This window comes from Ochotona princeps, chromosome 19 (genome assembly GCF_030435755.1).
Source record: "Ochotona princeps isolate mOchPri1 chromosome 19, mOchPri1.hap1, whole genome shotgun sequence".
In the NCBI taxonomy this organism is placed as follows: domain Eukaryota; kingdom Metazoa; phylum Chordata; class Mammalia; order Lagomorpha; family Ochotonidae; genus Ochotona; species Ochotona princeps.
In genome coordinates, this window is record NC_080850.1 from 44458274 (window position 1) to 44479458 (window position 21185).

Consider the following 21185-nt stretch of genomic DNA (forward strand, 5'->3'; position numbering starts at 1 on the left):
CATAAAATTTACTGTAAATTGCAGATTATTTTTCAGGCTGGATGCCAGACTTTCTTCACCCCTTCATCTGAAAAGGACGCTGTCTTGGCTGTTGTGCGTAGCACTGCAACAAACATGGTGGAGCTCGTATCTTTTTGATACAATGATTTCATGTCTTCTGGACACAGAACAAGTAATGGGAATCACATGGCAGTTCTAGTTGTATTTTTAAAAAATCCATAGGGCCTGGCACGGTAACCTAGTGGCTAATATCCTCATCTTGCATGCACTGGGATCCTATATGGGTCCCGGTTTGTGTCCTGGCTGCTCCACTTCACTTCCAACTCTCTGCTGTGGCCTGGGAAAGCAGTAGAGGATGAACCAAGCCTACAAACATGCAGACCCAGAAGAAGCTCCTGGTTCCTGGCTTCTGATAAGCTCAGCTCTGGCCATTATGGTCACTTGCGGAGTGAACCAGCAGACAGAAGATCTTTCTCAGTCTTTCCTTCTCTGTGAATCTTACTTTCCAATAAAAATATATATTTTTTTAAATCCATAATGTTTTTCCATTGTGGCTGCATTAATTCATATGGCTTTTAATAATACAGACAGTTCCTTTTGCTTGAAGCCTAACCAATTTCTGTTTCTTTATGATAACAACCACTGAATAGAGGTAATTTGAATTTTTAATTTCCCTGATAACTAGTGGTAGAGAATTATTATGCCTTTTTTATCATCTTACTTATTTTGCTGAGAATCATTCACTTACCCTTTGCGTATTTCTTAATTGGGATTTTTGAGTTTCTGATAATGAACATACATAATTTTGCAATTTACCAATGGAATCTGCCTCTGAGACAGACACCTGAAATCCTCTATTAATAGCAACACAAACCGCAACAACAAAGACATGGAAATAACGTGGATGTCTGTTCAAAGAGAAATGGATAAACAAACTGTGGTACATCTATTCCATGGAATACTATTCAGCCATTAAAGATAATGAAATTCTACCATTCGCAACAAAATAGTTTCAACAGCAGATCACTATACTTAATGGTTCCAAAAGGACCAATATCATACGCTGATACAAGTCAACCAGAATGCAAAATACAAAACATGTGGGTAAATCTGTATATGCACGTATTGTCAGATAAACTGCAAAATGGAGACTATCAAACCAATAAATGATACATTGCAATATGCATCTCCACTCCCAAATAAAAGGATGACTCCAAATGAAACTGTTAACTATGCCTTGAAAATATGATACTCAATTTTCTACCGTTGACCACAGTGCCATAATACACTTCAATGATAGAATGCTGGACTTGTGAGTGTTGCTGAAGCACTACAATATAGTAATAATATGGGAGAAAAGGTGGTATGGGGACAACAGGGAGGAAGGAAGGGGTGGTAGATGACAAATTCCTATGTCTACAAAACCATTTCATGGAAATAATAATAAAGTATAATAAACACAAAATTAGCAGAAGAAAATAATTTGTTTTCTCTATACTTATAGGAATTAATCAAAATTGGAAACAAGATTAATACTTATAATTTTATAATAAAGTAAAAAGGATCAATCCTTTTCAAAAAAATAAAAATGGATTAAGGGAGTTTAAGTGAAGTTTTTATTACCAGTACAGAACTTCTACACGCACATGAACTGCATACGTCAACCTCATTTACCACTCAACAAGAGACATACTGTTAATATCTCAAATTGACAGTTCCATCATGCAAAATATTTTCTATGCCTGAAACTGGGAAACTTTCCTAAATAAATTTCCAGGAAAAAAAAATCACCCAAAATTATTCCCATTTATACATCTGCCATCAAGGAATTTCTCATTTCCTTATGAATGTAATTACAGTGTTTTCCCTTCCCCAGCCAAAAGGCCATTCCAATCGTATTCTGCAAGGTTTTCCCACGTTGACTTTATCCACACTGAATTTGGAATCTGTTTTATGCGTTCTGCCTGCCATTCATAATTTATTGCCAAAGAACATTTCAAGCGAGAAAGCAGAAAGGGACGAAGAAAAGCAGAATGTTCTCAGTCCTGCCAAGATGCCTGTACTAATGACATTGTGTGTTCTGTTAAGCAAACAGCATAAAATGCCATCACCGTCTCATGAATCCTATCCCTAAAACTCAGCATCTCAACATTCGGGCGATCATTACTGGCAAGAACTGTTCATGGAGAGCTGAGTGGGAAACAGCCTCAATGCCACACAATCCCTCAAGCCCAGAAGTAAACATTTCCTTTACAAAAAGAAACCAACACAAAGGTCAATGCCCTAAATCTCTGAAACTTCTCTTCCTTTTTTTCTGAATGTTCTAAGACTTGCTTTCAGAGTCTGACCCCTGTCTCAAGCCATGATAAAACTAGAAAAAATGTCTTAATGCTGTGAGACTAGTTCTTTCAGTCTGCACAACGATGTTTGTAAAACCTATCTTAGAATATTAAAGTATTATATTGAAGTAATATATTCCATATGAATTCTATTATATTCTGCTATAAAATAATGAGCTTGTAATATTAATCATCAGTAAGTATTATAAGAGAAACCAGTTGACATATATAGAAGGACTTTATCAAATGTGTTTCATCCAAGTTGAAATAATGGAAGCTAGACAATGCCAAAATAGAAAAAGATGTATAGTTTAAATGGGAATGGAACATTACTGTCCTCTTTTAAATCATCTTTACTCACACCAGAGCTTTCACAGAACCTAAGCAGAAGAGACCACAAAATCCTACAAGACAAATGTGCCTAAATTAGGCTCAAAACAACAGAAGTAAAAATACTACTACTTTCTAGGTAGGGCATTCAATATAACCTGATTTTTATCCTATACATCTTGAAAATCAGTGTTATTTGATCAGCAATTATTTAGCATCCTATTCAACATTAACTTGACTGTATGTTACACTTTTTCAAGATCCATTTTAATATTAGCTTAATTAGCAATTCAGAGTGAAATCCTAAAATTAAAATGTCCGTACAGAGATTAGAACTGAAAACACAGATGGAACATTTTTAAATGGACTTTAATTACAAAATGTCTTTAAAATTATTCACCTTCAAAATCAGAGCACCAAGTATAATTACAGTTTTTTCGTAGAAATGAAATAATTTGGGTGAAGGGGAAAAAATAACTTGCAGAACACTTTGATTTTTGTGTTTTTTGGAATCTAATAAAATAAACCCACATACTGTAGGAAGATTACTAATGATTCACACAGGACAGGGGATGACGCTGAGTTTCTTACAAGACCATGTCTGAATCCTTTCATTATGACGGGGTGACTCATGGTAAGGAGGCAAGCTCTACAAGCACTCTGTATCCGTCATGCTTTAGGAGCTCACAATTACACAACTCTCAGATTTAATCACCACCTTCCTAGAACAGTCTACGAGTGTTAATGTAAGACAGCAGTGAGCAGACAGCAGAAACAGTGGTCAAACCTCCATGGAAGAGCTGAGGAGGAACTGGATTGCATGTGTATTTCACTTGTGAGCAGTAACCAGATACATCAGACACCACAGTTACACCGAAATTTCATTTAACACTGAATTATTGACTGACGACAGTATCATATGGTCAGTTGAGTGCTGCTTTCTTCACTTTATGTCAACCAAAACAACCTGCAGGTGTTCTTCCTACCGATTAAAACTGATACCAGGTACAAATATCCAGGTCCATGGATGATACAGGCAGGGCTTGGACTCCAGCTTTCTGTATTTACGCAAATACCCTTTCCAAACTCCCATCCTCACCCATGTTCACTTACCTGACTGCTCCTCCACGAAGGAGTAACAACTGCGGAGAAGGAGCTGGTGACGAAACAAGCAGATTATAGGCAAATGCCTCCTGCAACAGTTTATGATTGAACTGAAACTGAAATTGGACTCAATAAACTGCTTACCTAAGAGAAGTGTAATAAAGATCCAAAGCTGGCATAGTAAAAGAAAAATTGAAAATTCACCTAATTCCAAAGGAGCATTAATTGCTTTTAAAAGGAATATTCAAAACAAAAGAATCAGGATGTTCATTGTTTTGTGGAACATCAGCCATTTTTCATGTGCTAGCCATATTCTTCTCAAAATTTTCCCGTGTTCCTATACAGTAATGGGATTATTTCAATGTTACAGTTGAAGGACATGATTACAAGAACAGTAACACTTTAAAAACTATGAAATATCTGAAATGTGTTCCTTTGGCATTACTAAACAAATGATTAAAAATCCGAGTCTACGTAATTTCTACTTTACCTCACGTGGTGGAGTTCCCAGGATAGATCCATCTGTAGGAACTGCTGGTCATATCCCACGAAGTAGGGAGCGAAGACCAATCAGATCTGGAAGACAGACAGGCACAAATGGCATGTGAGGGTCTCGGAGAGCATCTTCAGCTATGAACAAAGTCCATGCTTCAGGCAACTACTCAGGTACTGACCCATTCTCTTTTCTCCAACCCTTCCTCACTGTCCCTGTCCCCCTCTCAACTTGGAACAACTGCTGCTCAAGTTACCAGATTCCAAGAGCTGCCAAATGTAACATATTCCATTGCTCAAACACTGCATTGAACGGGGCTGTGGGAATGTGCTCTATGGGCTATAGAACAAGCAGAAGGCCGGAGCCAAACGGTCAAGTCCTACAGTTAAGACCCTCCAAATTATCTCCCTTTTGGACTTTTTTCCCCAGGAGACAGATCTCCACTAATTGAAAATACTAACAGCATCTTATGAAAAACCCTCCAGAACCTTCTTCAGACATAGTCCCCTTTATCCTAAAATGTCAAAATACAATCAGAGGCCTTTCAAAAATGTTGGGTACATATTCTGGGATACAGGTATTTCCAAGCTGTACCAGCAACAGTCTGCCCTTTGAAGGAAAGAACCCAGCATAACCACCTTTTTATTGGCATGCCTGGGCTCTGTCCTTTCTAAAAAGTGCTTTATATGGTCCAGGGAAACAATACGCCCAGGTCTCACATCTGTCACATATCCAGATTCGTTTTTCTTAGACTTCAGGGAAATCACCTTTTGACAACTGGAAAATCTGGACAGCATATTTCAGCCTCCAGCTACATATCTCAAAAAGCTTTGTTGGTGCTTGTTCAATGCTGCCTTAGTGAATAAGGGGTCTTGAGTTCTCCCAATGGTGGGTGTGGAATAAGCAGTCACCAACCACGGAAGAACACCAATGTCAAGATGAATATGGTGAGCAAGAGGTGAGATCTGTGATCTAAGAACTGAACTCCAACTGTTGGGCCAGACCTAATTCAAAACAAACAGCAAAAAATAAAGGAGAAATTGTTGAACTCTGAGTTCAACAAGCTAAAACAAGAAGTAACAATTAGTTTGAGTAATTCCTGCAAACCTTGGCAGGGCTGAGTGTCTTGGGATTCCCACACGACTTCCTTTCCCTACAGAGTCCCAATCTGGCTGGACATCTTCTGTCCTCTTTGTCAGGAGTCACAGAGCTCGGCTGCACTTCCCCAGAGGGAAGCATTGTAAAGATGGCCTTTCACACCATTCACCTATCCAGAGACTGGGATCCAGTATGTTCTCTACTGTGCATTCTGGTTTCCATGACGGTCTATCGGGAATGGATTGACTAGTATGGCAATACAGAAACATTTGCATTGCCACAGAGATGCTAAAGGAAGACAAGACCAAGTAGAGCGTATCAAGAATTCAATGTGGAAACAAAGGTATACAGGACACAGAACCTCTTAACGGAGGTGTTATGATCCTGCAGAGCCTCTCAGTCATCTCTGTTCGACTTCTGTGTAAAAGCCAAGAAGCAAAGGCCTAGGAAACTGCACACTGCGTCTGCTATTTAGCTAAGTCATTATGCATTCATGTGAACATGTTTAGGTTTCAAACTATTGGCATCAAAATAAACTTATCTTTCAATTCCATTTTACATCAATGTTTTGAAGCACCCTAGTATACTTCAAAATATTACATTGCATATGGTGAATACATACAATGCCATGGCTAATGCATGAGCTGTCAGCTTAAAGAATAAAGCACCCAAAGTTAACCAAACTGAATTTCCAAACCACTCCTCCATTCCCCTCCTCTGCGCATGCCTTATTTGTAGATAATTTGAGAATTGATGGATGTGACAAAGCCAAGATTGGACTTAGAGGCTGACAAGGGACTCCACTAGTGATGCTGTCTGGGATGATGGTAACTCCTTTCCGAGATCCTTTCCCTTGATGCCGTACTCAGAGTGTAGCTATGAGCTGGCAAGTCTTTGAGCGACAGCGTTCATGCTACACATCTGACTTTGCATCAGTTCTCTTCAAGGCATCCCTTTATTTCAGAAGTCACACGGCAGCATTATTTTAGTCTGTGTTCTCCAGAGCAAGAGAATCCACGGGAGATACACAGATACAGACAGAGGCACATCCACACCTATCTCTTCTAGAAATACCCTCACAAGAAGGGTCAGGAATGCTGTGCACCACCTGTCTGGGTTTCCGTTCAAGTAGACTCACAAAATTAAAAATCAGAAACAGGGTTATTGTGAAGTGTACCATAAAAAGGATCCAGTAAGTAAGCAGAATTGCTGAACACAAATTAATTTTAAGTGAACATGTATCTCTCCCGGTACCCTTCACTTCATCTCCCTTTTGACTCAAGTTTAGGACGATGTCAAGGTTTTCAGTTAGGAAGAGTCGCCAACTCGTGAGACAATCCAGGCTGACATAGTTAGCATCTGCCAAGGAACTGTCTTTGGCCATTGCCCTTTCATTATAGAAAACTTCACATTTCCTCTTTAACCCAGCAAATATCCATTTTGTCTGAAATTCCCTCACAGCTGCACATAAAGGAGTACTTCATTCTCCCAGCTGCATGAAAGCCACTGACTCACTGTTATAATATTGTTCTCATCGCAATGTAAGTTTAAGTATGACTTACCTATCAATCAACCAGATATCTTAGAGGAAGTTTTCACTCATTTTAGTGTCCCTCTCTATATAAGGTAATTGTTTCCAATATTTATGCTCAATACAGGATTATGACTAAGTAAATGAGTGAAAAAGTCCACAAATCCAATGTAGGAGAAAAATAACTTCAAGTATGTGACTATAAATATGTGTTAAGCTAATATAAAAAAGTGCAAAATATTCTCTATAAAAAGAAATCAATGCATTCAATAAGAAAGCATCATATCATAAGATATGGTGAATAAATGATTTTTAATGGTATATAGACACTGATGAAGGTTTTACCAAGAACTTAAGAAAACTTATGAAATATCATAATTCATAATTTATAGTATATATGAAGTTCTAAGCTGTATCTTTCACAACATGTATGCTTGCCACTTTCAAAGAACAAAGCTGCCTCACTGCCTCAGGTCCATGTTCATTGCACAGTTACAGGCCCCCTCTGAGAAGAGATCAGAGAAGCTCAAAACGTTGGGAGAGGCTGTCCACATTGAGCCCCAATGCACAAGAAATAAGAAAGAAATGTAAGACTATTACAAACAGAAAAATGAGTCAAGCGACATGCATTGTCACACTTAAACTTTGGCCGCTGCTTTCTTAGCAAGGTTTCTTAGTTCTACAGTCATGAAAAGAAATCTATATGCCCTTTCATTTGGCAGTGAAATAAATTCAGGCCTTGATTTACTATACGACGACAGCAGTATTAAGGTAGCCAGTCAAAAATGGCACTGCAGGGACCCAGTGAAATGTGTGTCTATTAAAAGTTACACAAAGGGTCCTCACACACAGCAACCCGGTGGGGAGCTTTTAGATGAATACTTGATAAAGATTTTCCCAAGGTAAGGAAAACTTTAGCTGAAAGCCAAGAAAGCAGGCCACGTGTGTCCTAAGCATTATCCATTTAACAAAATACAAGAATAGTCATCTGTAGTTCTTAGGTCATTCACCGCACAAAACTGGGCAGCTGGTGCGGTAGACTGACACAATACCTCAAGGAATTATGATTAGTGCAATATTTTAAATGCCAAAAATGAAGAATGGCATAAAACACGAGGTTTTGTGAAGTTGTCTTTCTACAATCACACAGAGAAAAACGTATGTACCTGATTTAAACATAAAAATTCATGGGGACATTTCAAAATTTCCTTACAGTTCTGGGAGTAATAATTATGTTGGCTCCACAATTACAACATAAGGGCAAACATGGATTCAAATATAATCCTATACTTCTTAGTTACAATACAATTGTGATTTTAATCAGAACTATCAACATTTCAACAACACACTGTCAATACTTTGGCTTTTTCACAATGTTAGGCAAGTGTTGCCCGCATACTGCAAACTTTGACCTCTACAGTACAATCCTTCCGTTAAAATGTGTTGTTTTTACTGTCTAGTAAGTAGGAAGCACTCCTTTTTCTGTATCATTTCCATTGAACTCTACACTAGCTTTACACTTACAATATATATCTTTCTACATAACCATATAATTATATAAACATAATTCTCCCTCTAAGACAATGACCACTTCAATTAATATTCAGTGGCCAACTTTGCTACCACTTTATGTCTCCGTAAAGTCCAACATAATATTTCTTAGATGAACAAACAACTGTTTTCTATGTTTATGACTCATAACTATCAATTTTTTTGTTTCAATAGCTGTTAAGGTCAGCTTCAACACAACAAATGGCTCAGATCATTGTTTTCAGTGTGTTTGTGAAGCTGGGGAGTCAGGTGGTTTCCTTTGCTGAAACACAACCTGATGTGAAGCAAGCAAACTTGGTCTCGAAGGTAGAAGTTTAATCATCCTTACCTGTTTAACGGAAATATTTGTAGAAATGCATTATTCATAAAAGTGGCAAGCAACTATTTAAAAGAGGATATTCCACTACTGTTCCTTGAGATTCACATCTGAATTGGGCCATAGAAAGGCCAATTGTTCAGTGTATTAGCACTATGATGAAGGATCACACACCCATCTAGTATAAAATTCACAACACTGAACACTCACTGACATTGACTGAACTCTGTGCTACAAGCACTAAAATATCGTCAGCTTCCTTGAGCAACAGTGGATATCAGAAAATAATGAGGAAAACCTAGCATACCAGTAAAGTATGCCCAAACCTGTCTAAAAAATATTCTTGAGACTGAGAAAACTGGGCTCGCATAGGCTGCACCCAGGGCAGTCAACCCTCTCAGGCTTCCTCCTTCCCACCTCAGTACTGTGGAGACACAGGACAAACTAAAACCTCCTGGATCTTCCATTCTGAAGTAGCAATACTGGATTAGAAGTGTTGACTCACATAAATGCCCAGCAGGCTTCTGGCCCAGCTATCCAGAAACTGAGAATGATACACCCAAACAACAGATGTAGATTTTAGTACTTTAATAATTTAGTAGTGTCTCTTGACATAGTTCTACTCACATATCCCTGTATCCCAACTATTTGAATCAAGTGCCAAGTTTCCACCAACAGGATCTCATGTGTGCACATCCAAGAGGATGGGGAAGAACAACTGAAGAGTAGGCTCTTCTGAGCGCTGCTTGATTAAGCAAATGAGCCCTGCTTCCAACTGTATAACAGGCCTTGTCTCTTCTCTTTCCTGGGAGTACACAAGCTGAAAACCCACATATGGAAATAAGGCTTCTTTCAATGTAATGAGATCACAGCAGGGCCATCTCATTATTGTGACTAAGAGCCTACAAATCTGCTATCTTCAGAACACTGCCAGGGTAGCTTCCTGAAAAATTCTCCTTGCATAAATGTGTGTTCTAGTCAGTTCTTTCAGTCTTGCTTTTGTACCTTATTGCAAACCATATCTTGTCTTCCTATCTGAGGCCAATTCTTCCAAGTGACATTCAGTTAATAAAATCTAATAAAAGCCATTTAATATTCTCATACGTGAAGAAAGGTTCTCCCACTTTCATGATACTTCCTCAGATGCTCTCTCAGAGGTGTGAGCAGCAAGAATCAGATGGACAGACAACTCCAGTGCTTGCTATTTGAAGGCCATTGCCCCATAGGCCAAGTGTGTCCTGCAGCTACCATTCTAACACTGTCTTGTGGGATACACAGGTGACTTCTCTAGAGTTTGATAGGAAAAGTCTGGATTCATTTCAGCCTCTTCCATTTGTCCTTGTCCATATTTAGTCACTCAGTGCTAAGGCTCATTTGTGCAATGAGCAGCCCTCTCACATGGGACACCGGCCCACTGAAGGACAAAATTCACTAAGCCACCCAGGTATACTGCAAATATAGAATTCCTCAGAGGAGAAAATCAACAAGTATTCTCACAAATACTTAAAACAAATGTAGAAATACAAGAAACAGGCACATGACAGGCAGTGTGACTCCTTAAAGGAATACAGTACCACTTCAATATTAGAATGAGAAATGAATTCAAAAGAACGATTATGAGATTACTCAAAAACGGAATTGAATACATGAGTTGAATATGGGAAATTATTCTGAGAGTTAGACATTGAGGGGGAAATGAAGAAGAAATATTAGAAATGAGGAATTCAAAAACAGTGGCAAGCATTAACAACCAACTCAAGCTAGGAAACAATTCTTTAGCAATGTCTCAATCAGATATAAACAACATTGGAAAAACCCTGAAACTGGCATTCAAGATTTATGAGTTACTCTCACAAAACAAATATCTGAATCTTAACAATCTCTGAATGTGTGAAAAGACAGAATGTAACAGAACATCTATTTAGTGAAATAACAGCAGAAAACTTGCTGAGTTTGGAGAAAGAGACCCATACAAGCACAGGAGGCAAGGAGAACTCTGCAGACTTGATCTGAAACATTCTTTGTCACTATAATTATAGTCAAAGTTCAAAAGCAAAACAAACAACAACAAAAAAAACTTGCAAAGTGTGCGTGAGAGAAATGTCAGACTTTCTGCCTAGAATCAGCCTCTAGAGTGAAGGCTTATTTCTTATTAGAAACCCGTTATGCTGGAAAATATAGATCAAGTTCTGAAAAACAAGCAAATAAATGAATACCGAACCAAGCCTGAATCATATACCCAAATCGCTTCCCATTTATAAATGAAAGTGAAAGAACTCCTGAGTAGAAGGTGGTCTCCGAATGAAACAGACACACACTGTGACTGTACGATACTATATTTTCTACCTTTGCCTTTACCTGCAGTGCCATAACACATTTAAGTAGAATTTTAAACTTGTAAGTGTCCCTGAGGGAGTATACTACTGTGACAGTGTGGGGGAAAATGGTGGGAGGTGCCAATGGGAGGCTGGATGGATGTGGGAGACAAGAATCCCTGTAACTATAAAACTGTATCATAGAAAATAATTATTAAAAACACTTTTTTGCCAAAAGCGCCAAAACATAGGACTTTAAAGAACATATAGAAACTGTAAGAATTTGTCACTACTTGCTCAGATGCAGAGAAAAAATAGCCCATATTATGAATAAAAAATTTCAGTGAAAGTATAAAGAACATCCATGACAAACACTGGATATTCCTCCAGTAGATATTAACCCAGTAGAACATCAAGAACAGCAACAGAAGTGCTCCAGTCAATAATGCATAAGGTACATGAACAGGCACTCTTCAAAGGGTGACATACACACGGCCAACAGACTTGGCAAGCTGCTCAGGCTTACTAGTCACAAAGCGGCTTCACCAAACCCTACTTAGAATGGCAATCATTCAAAACCCAAATAACTGGCAAACAAGTTAGGGGAAGGCACCCTAGTAGACTGCTAGTGGGAATATAAAATGATACAATCATTAAATAAGACAGTGAGAAAACACTTGTAAACTATTAACTGATAGAGGATCGATACCCAGAATCTATAAAGAGCTCAAGAAACTCAGTAACAACAAAACACACAGTCCATATTTAAAAAAAAAATGGCAAAAGACATGAACTGGCAAAGGATGAATTTCAAATGATCAGTAGACTTGAAAAAATTGTTCAGGTTCACTAGCCATTGGGGAAATGCAAACCCAAACCACAATGGGATTACACTTTACTGCAGTCATGACTCATCAAAAATAATAAAAACCCAGACTGCTGGTGAGACTGTGGGAGACAGGTACTCTAAACCACTTTCACTGGGAATGTAAACTGCAGCCATTATGAAAACAGCATGTATACCGGGTGTCTGCAGATACCTGAGAATACGACCCGTATGATCATATGACCCAGCCATTCCACTCCAGGGAATTTATTCAAACAAAAAGAAATCAACATATGACAGAATAATGTGTACCTCCCAGTTATAGACAGCTCACTTCACAATAGGTAAGAAATGGAATGAACACAGATGCCCATCTGTATAAAGATCTTTTGTCCGATGGTGCATCCTCCAAGGGGCTGCAATGGCCAGAGCTGAGCCAATCCGAAGCCAGGAAACCAGAGCCTCTTCCAGGTCTCCCATGTGGGTGCAGGGTCCCAAGGCTTTAGGCCGTCCTTGCTGCTTTACCAGGTCACAAGCAAGGAGCTGGACAGGAAGCAGGCCGCCAGGATTAGAACTGGTGCCCATATGGGATCCCCACATGTTCAAGGCAAGAATTTTAGCTGCTAGGCTATGGCACCAGGCACTTGTGCTATCCTTTAAGTGAAAGAGAACTTAAGTCCGAGTCTGCCTGCTGGTAGGCAGTTTCAGACATGTAGAATAAATTCCAGAATCCCCTTGCCTGGGGATTAAGTGGAAAGACACTTCTTCTCGATCCCAGAAGCATAGCCCCAAATTTCCCTCATCAATGTCTAGAGTAATTCTGAGCCACTTCTCATAGGGGCAGAGCAGAATGAGAAATCATCAGTCTGATTTTGAATTAAATTTTACATCAAGGAAGGTAATTGAGATATTTTGCTCTGCTTACTCAAACACTATTAGCTGCAGCTTATTATAACCTGTTTGGTCCCTGGGCAGCATAGCCCTGGTCATTCTGACACAGGACACTTCAGTTTGGCTCCAGACATCAAGCAGTGAGTTTTGGCACTGCTCCCCTTTGGTGGATCTGGTCTTTCACCTGAGTTTTATTTTTGAATAGACAGGTTACAAAGATCATCTTGTAACAGGTCACCCTGAACCCCTCTCCTTATCATAACCAAGCAATCTAGTTTTAGACACCACTGTGTATTGTCCATGGCTTGAACAGAGCTGTTCAGTGTATATGAGTGGTATTTTACACAGCCAACGAAGTAGGTGAAAATAGCCCCGTGCCTTACAAGGAAGGGTTTTCTACCAACAAGAAATGGAATAAAATTTTCAAAATAATTTGTGTATTTCAGTAACACTAGTTTGTATTTTATAAGAACATAGTCCAACACCCATAGGTGTAGTGAAGCTGAGACTTCTTAATAGGAAACTGATAAACAATCAAGAGGACAGAGTATGGTAAGGACACGTTTAAACAGAGAATCATTAGCCAGGGTCAAGCAGAGGGCACATTCCAGGAAATAGGAGAGGATAGGCCAAGAGTAGAGGGGCATCTGGAGACTCAGACACGGTAAAGTAGTGCAGACAATGGTATGGTGTTTCAGTGACCATATACCCTAGCGGCAGTCACCCAGCAGTGATCTGAACTCTACCAGCAGCCATGCTGTCTCTGGCATCCTATGGGTCAAAATAGGTCCAGGTAGTCCTCAGATCTAATGGCCAGCAGGTTCCGGCAAGATCAGCACCAATAACAATGTAGTTACTTTGGACAATTGGTATCTGCCTTATCCTGGGAACTGCTCAATCCAGAAATGGCAGAAAGGTTATACAAACAATGGTAGAGTCACAGCATGGAATCACAGGAGGTTGAGAGTTGTGAGCCAAGAGCTAGGGTCACAGAGACCGTGCTGCAAGCCTAACACAAGAGTCCAGACCTGAACCTCGCTGGAGGAAGGGGCACAAGTGATTGCAAACAAAGAATCAGGTACAGAACACAGTAAGTGAAATTAAACTGAAGACCTGTAAGTGGCACAGCTTAGAAACCTGTTGTTCTAATCAGAAGAATCTGCTAACTGGAAGTGCAATGGTCAAGAGAAAAGAAGAAAAAGAAGCACAATGAATATTATTGAAGACTCCCCTGCAAAGGAGCAAAAGCCTTTGCCAACCTCAGAGTTAACTGAAGAAGATACCAAGAAAATGGGGGATAAAAAACTTTAAAAACTTGTTATAAAGCTTCATAACAGTGAGAAGCACATGCAGGTATTTAAGGAATATATCACACAGGAAAGAACACTAACAAAATCAAGCCAAATAATTTGAAATGAAGGATACAATGGAGCAAATTAAATATTTAATGGAAAGTCTCTATAATGGAATGAATGAGGCAAAAGAAGCAATCTCAGAATTGGAAGATATTTTTTGTGTGTGTGCCACAATGGTGAATCAATCAAAAAGCTGGAAGAGGAATTTAGTCAAACTAAGTATTCAAGATTAAAGGGTAGTATTAAAAGACCAACTATAAGAATGATGGGAGTTCCAGAAGGCACACAAAGAGAAGCTGTGTTCAAACATATATTTAATGAAATGATAAAGGAAAACTTGTTTAATCTATTAAGAGAACTGGGAAATAAAGTATAGGAGGAGCATAGAATTCCAGCAGGATTGACCAAAAGCCATCTTCACAGCACATGATGGTGAAGTTTTCCTCAGTGGAACATAATGAAAAGATCCTTAAATGTGCACATGAAAAAAAATTGACATATATAGAAATGGCAATCAGACTCACAGCTGATCTCTCACAGGCAACTCTACAGGCCAGTAGAGAATTGAGTGACCTATTCCAGATACTAAAAGAAAAAACTGTCGGTCCAGAACAACGCACCCAGTCTTTTAAAGTGAAATAAACTTTGCCCACAGTAAAGAAAATCTCAAAGAATATGCCTGTTCCAGACCTGCCATACAAATGAGAGCATTGGTAAAATGACAAAATTAGAGTAAATCAAACAATAAACAACCCATTTCTATAATGATAGGACCAAACTACCTCCTATCTATATTAACCCAGAATGTATATGGCCTAAACTCATCAAAAGTCATACATTAGCAGACCTAATCAAAAAACAAAACCCATCTATCTACTGCCTACATCAGACAAATCTCACCAACAAAAATCAGTGGAAACCATATCTCATGGAATTTGATGTTTCTGTTCATTTCTTCAAGTGTTTTTTTTTTTTTCTTAACACAATGTCCTTCAGGTTCACCCATGTGGTAGCAAAGAAAAGAGACACTATTTCCATTAAGTTGAGCTTTAGAATTAAGAGGAACTGGGCGGCACAGATAAGACACTGTAGTGATGCTGTGTAATTTTGAGAGAGAACAAAATTGATCAGATTATGGTTAACAACTGTCCACAGCGATCATTAGTTAGAATCAAGTACAGTTATTTCAAGATCAAACGTCAGACATTGAAAAGAACCCTGCCAAGATGATTTTTAATTTTACCCTATCCAAAGAAAATCAGCTAGTTGACAATTGGACCAGCAAGCCATGATTGCTATAGTTGAAATATCAAACTGGAAAATAATCCATTAGTGGTATGGTTTAAGCCACTTCACAGTCTGAGAAGTTTGATTTTTATAGAATTTCTGGTGAATGTGTTGTGGTCGATAGATATGTTTTCCAAATAATTAAGTAATTCCATGGTCTTAATGATTTTTAAAGGACAGCAAAAATGCACTCCAGAAGCATCAAAACCCAAAAACAAGTGATGCATCCATTGGCAGTTACATAGAGAACTTGAAAGTCAAGTTAAAAGTAAAGTTCCATTAAACCAAACAGATAGCACAATAGAAAAATATCTGTAGCCTCAGAATTCACCAGTCGGGAGGGCTATTATTCACAGACAGAATTAATTTTTTTATTATTTGCTCTCTTACAATATACTTAGGCCAAATGTACTTGGACTTAAAAATTAAAAGTGATCCTTCCAAAGAAATAACAACAACAACAACAACAATAAAAGTAACAATTTGCCACGTAGACCCAGGTCATTAAGTCTTAATTCATTTGTGAAAGAGAACGGTTCATGTCAAGGTTGGAAAGTTTTTAAGTCTAACTGGTTACTTAAGCATTACAATGGCAAAATTTTCCCAACAAAGCTATTCAATGATATATAGGCACACTACGGACGGTAGTTTTCTGAGTATCCGAAGAAGTCAGAAGCACTAGGTCCCGCTTTTAATACTGGAAGTCACCAAGGCAGATGTAGTACAAGCTAAACCTTTCTTGGCTTTCCTTGTAGATTTCAGGCATCCTAGGACTAACCAGAACTCTATATGCAGAAGCACTCCATTACACAGCTGTGGCTGTCAAATTTTCATTTCCTACTGTCTACACAGCCAGTCTAAACACTGTGCTCTGAGGCCCGGGGAGCATAAATTCCCCCAGAGACTTCTTAAGGCTCTCAATAATGTTTACTCTGCAAGACACTCTCCCTTTATATTACCTTCCCAATTCCGTTTATGTCCAGAAAAACAACATAGGCTACTTTGGAGGAAAAGAAAAAAGGCTTACTTATTTCTAAGATCAATCTGCTACTCAAAGTGAGGAGGCTGTGCATCTGTCTAGCTGTGAGTTACAGCAAATCTTTCTAACTTCTACTTTAATGTGAATCTAACACTCAAAAAAATAATTGTTTTTAATATGACCAGGGATCCAACAGAGCTTTTGTCAAGTGACTCCAACTCTGTGTGATGGTAATAACTTCAGTTCCACATTGCTTGCTAGCTCACTGCTACGCTCTAATGACCCCGTAAACTTTGCTAGTTATCTCTACCAACATCCCAGTAAAATTAGACAGTCATATTTATGCTGAGATAAATACAACTGCAACAAATGGATGGTTTTCATCATTTTTGTCTCCCTTCTGAGAAACGGGCCAAGTAACATAAAAAAAAAATTTGTAAGAAAAAAATGTGTAGGTCTTGTGGAAACACCAGGGATCTGAGCCTGGCTTCCCTTCCCAGGCAGCATCTGCAGGAGTCAGGAGTAGCTCCAGGAGACAAGGGTATACAGCAAACCTTGGAATGAGGAGAGCGCGCTGTGTGCTCCTTTCCGTTGATGGATTGGGAGTTCTTGGTTAGAGTGCTAAGAATCCCAGATTGCAGGTGTCCACCCTGAGAGTAAACACTGAGGAAGAGTATAAAACCTTGGCAGATTAGGAAACTGTGGTCCAGCTATGTTTTCCTAAATCAATGGGATCAGAAAAGCTACAATGTGTCTCGGGTTCTATAGGAAATGGTCCCTACACATAATCAGATTTCTATGCCAACACCTGTTCCACAGCATGTGTGGACCAGGGAAGCATCTCAGAGCCTAGTCTTCTCAACTGTTTTGCAAAAGGTACTTCAGGAAAATCTAAAATTTCCCACGGCTCTAGTTGTGTGATTAAATGGAAGCAAGCAGAACTGAAATAATATGCATATACACCACTACTTCTGCCAAGGTGTGAGCATATCATATGAGCCTAGAGAGAACTTCTACAGTCAACTCTTATGTCTTCATTCAGTTCTTCAGTGAAGAGTCAGAAAGCTCTTGGAAACATTCCAAGAAAACATTGCATTTGAAACACACACCTACTAATGATAAAACAATGCAGCTTCCTCCAGTGGCAATAGGTCATCCTTTTCGTGATGGGGAACCAAACAAAACTGGTTGAAGCTGGTTGACGTTTTCCTGTCTCCCAAAGGGATGGCAGAGCTAGGCCTCCCGAGTTTACATTGAAACGTGAAACTCTGAGATATGACTACAGTGGGCTAGGAGACACCCTCTGCTCATGCCTGCCTCACTCATTTGGGGACAAGGAAACGGACAAACTGTGCTTTTAGATTAACATCACTTTTCCTGTCATGATTCAAGCATGTCAGTGAAGATGCACATATGTTTAGACTAACCTGTCTGAACATATATATTTGTAGGTCTGGCTTCTGTCAGATCTGAGAGTAGGCTATGAAATCCATAATGAAAATCATTTAAAAGTACACCAGAAGTGAGTTTGGTAATATAAAAAGGTTCCCTCTCTGATCAGTTTCAGCAACAGTTATTTGGTGCCAAATCACTACTGCCTGCCAAGTAGCTTGATTCTCCATCATGAAAAACATGAACAACTGTTTTGTATATTAGAAGGAACTGATTGGTAGGGAGGAGGCCAATGAGGAAAGAGGGAGACCATCTTACTAGAACGATACGTAGTGAAAAGCAGAAAAATGCACTTTAAAACTACATTGCAGCATTTTTGTAATTTTAGTAGGTTTTAAGAATTACACAACGTTTTTCATAATTCAGTACATGTAAAATTTTGTAGGTCTGTTAAGTATTGACAGAAAAGTATCTGGAAGAAAAGCATGTTAGAGATCAGAAAGCACAGGCAGGAAGTTAAGTAAGGTTTAACAGACTGAGCTTGCCTGAGCATAGAACTGATAAACAGGGAGCATTCCCAACGTGTGTATTCTCACACTCATATGTATCTAAGTAACACATTACCCACACCATATTTCAGTCCTATATATATATGAAAAATTTATATTTGAACTCAAACTACTGTAGCAGAAGCTTTACTTGCTATCAGAGAAGAAACTTACAAATATGCGAGTATCCTCCACCATCTCAACCATTCAACTTCCTTCCATTTCCTGCAGACACACAGCAGTTCCCCGCAGAGCAGCCCCGTTCCCATTGGGTGGCAAGGAGTGATGTGGTGGGTCCACAGAAAGTCTCCTAAGAGCAGATGCATGATAATGCAATTGCTGTATGTCATATCTGTGTTTATCCCATACATACATGGAGAAAAGCAGGATGGCCACTCTTAAGTAGGTTCAAGTCGCTGTCTCTGCCTCAGTGAATTCCCTGGAAGCCTGATCCATCAGGGAGAATACCACGAGGTGAGAAAAACCTCTTCCACTCCCCACGCTGTAACTGAAGCCGCAGCCCCTCCCATCCTTCAGAGGTTTGCTGTGACACCCAGTTCCAAAACCTTAAGCCTCAACAAGCTCTTCTGAGCCCTGAGAATAACCCTGTAACTCCAATTTCTACAATTTCACACATGTTGCTCTTTTATATCATGTTTTTTTGCTCACAGATGGTTTCTCTATCAGCAAATGTTTCAATAATTGCAGCAAATTTTATTAGTAAAGAAAAATTGGTGTAGATTGTAGGCAGCAGTCTTAAAGTTACACACATTCCTTCTCTATCTCTCTCTTCCTTGTGTCTGTCTCCTATTCAGTATTCAAACCAAAGACAGACACATCCTGCAGGGGAAATTAACCCGATTCTTCATGAACGTTGGCATGGTCTGACATTAGGGTTCACAGTGAGCTGAAAATGAGTTTCAGAACACATCACTTAGAGAAATACAGCATGGAGGAGGAAGAGTTCAACTGGAAAGTCCACTACCTTATCACCTGTCCTACACTGTTCAGATTTGAAACCCAAAGGAACCTGGTACAAGAACAGACACAACTGAGATAACATTTCTAGAAACAAATGGTCTTACCAGTGGCTCAGGAACCAGAGCCAAGAACACTGTTCATACTCCTGGTCTCTGCCACCAGTGAACTACCCGGTATACTGACGGTCCTCAGTTTGGACCTCTGACCTTTTCAACAAAAGTATTTCCTCTTAAAGTTTAATCCATTTAGTCTTTGATTTTCAGAGCTGTTTCAGATAACAAAATATGACATTGTCCCTACACAAACTCCTTTGCACATAACATATGAATTGATCAATGAAAGGAAGAATATCTTATTAGAAACCATCCTGTTAGTGGGCATCAAAACCACCCCTGCCATGTATAAATTCAGTAATCTTTCTCCTCTGACTTATTTGATTCTCCATTGTTCTAATATCTGAGCATGAAGGTGGTTTATAGAGTCAATTATTCTCCCCAAAATGCCAACATGGCAAACCATAGCTTAAGGAAAAGCAATTGATTTACAATGAGTATGAACTCCTCAGTGGGCTGGTTATTTGTTATATGTGTTCCAGAATTCCTCAAGTCCATAGACTCCATAAAACATCTTTAATTTATACCTTAATCCTCACTCCATATGATCCCCCAGTATAAACTACCTCTATGGTGCCAGCACAGTTCAGTTATTCAGTATAATTTAATGATCTACTTTCTGCTTAAAAAAATCCTGACTTCTTCGGTGTGACATCAGCTGGCTCGCTCTTGATGAAATCATCATTAGCCTCTTTCAGACTCTTTAACCTTGAAATCCTGAGAGTTTTTCGCTACCTTTTCATCGATACTTCACTCCGTTAAAGATGGTGTATCCTTTGTCAAACCCAGCAGAGAAACTGAGCTGATCCTGAAGACGACTTCTAGGTAAAATCATCCCCAGTGCTGTGCTCACTGCCCAGCCCTCCTGGTGCTAGGGATCTCTGCTGAAGCTCTGCTCTGTAACATTGCTGAATTTGAGAGATGAGCCCTGACCAAAATGTCAGTGTCTACTAGATAGAATAATCACCTTCGAATCTCAGAAGAACTTCACAGCATGCTCAAAAAACATCCTCCAAATAGATCAAGTTCTCCAGTTAGTATTTTCAGAATTTCAAAATAAACAAACTAATGATAACTTCCGAGTTGCTTTCCCAGGGACAGAGCAAGCCACACCTAGTGAGTATGTTTTACATCTAGTGCGCTCAATTCAATGCTGTTATGTGTATTACGTCCTTTGACTCACCTATTCTAACCAAAAAATTAGTTCTTTCTACTTTATATATGTGGAAATAAACTCATGGAAAGCACGCAGATCATGACAGTCACTCAATCCGAACTCCACCAAGTATGCATGCCTTCAGCTATTTCCTTTCACTGAGCTTACTAGTGCAGCTTAGGAAGTATTTAAAGCCACATTAGGTACACTGTGTTATGTTTTAGGAACACCTATGGAGATGAAACACAGGACATCAGAGAAAGAAGAGAATGTGCCCTGAGTCCGCAGAGTTGGACAAAAGGAGGCCTGGTGATTTGGACTTCAGGAGTGGGTCCCTTGGTACAGCCATCAACAGACAGAAGCCACATTCACAATGCAGGCAATGATTTACGTAATTTAAAAGATGACTGCTAGGGCAATTTCTCAAGTTTCTGGCCATAAGAAACCACAATTAAGACTATTTATAAGCCATAAGTTGGCTGTTATCTTCTTCATTGAAGATAAAGAAAATTTGATGCTGAGAATAGTTAATCCTCACTGCAAAGATTAATGTCTAAACCTTCAGATCATGTGATTTAAA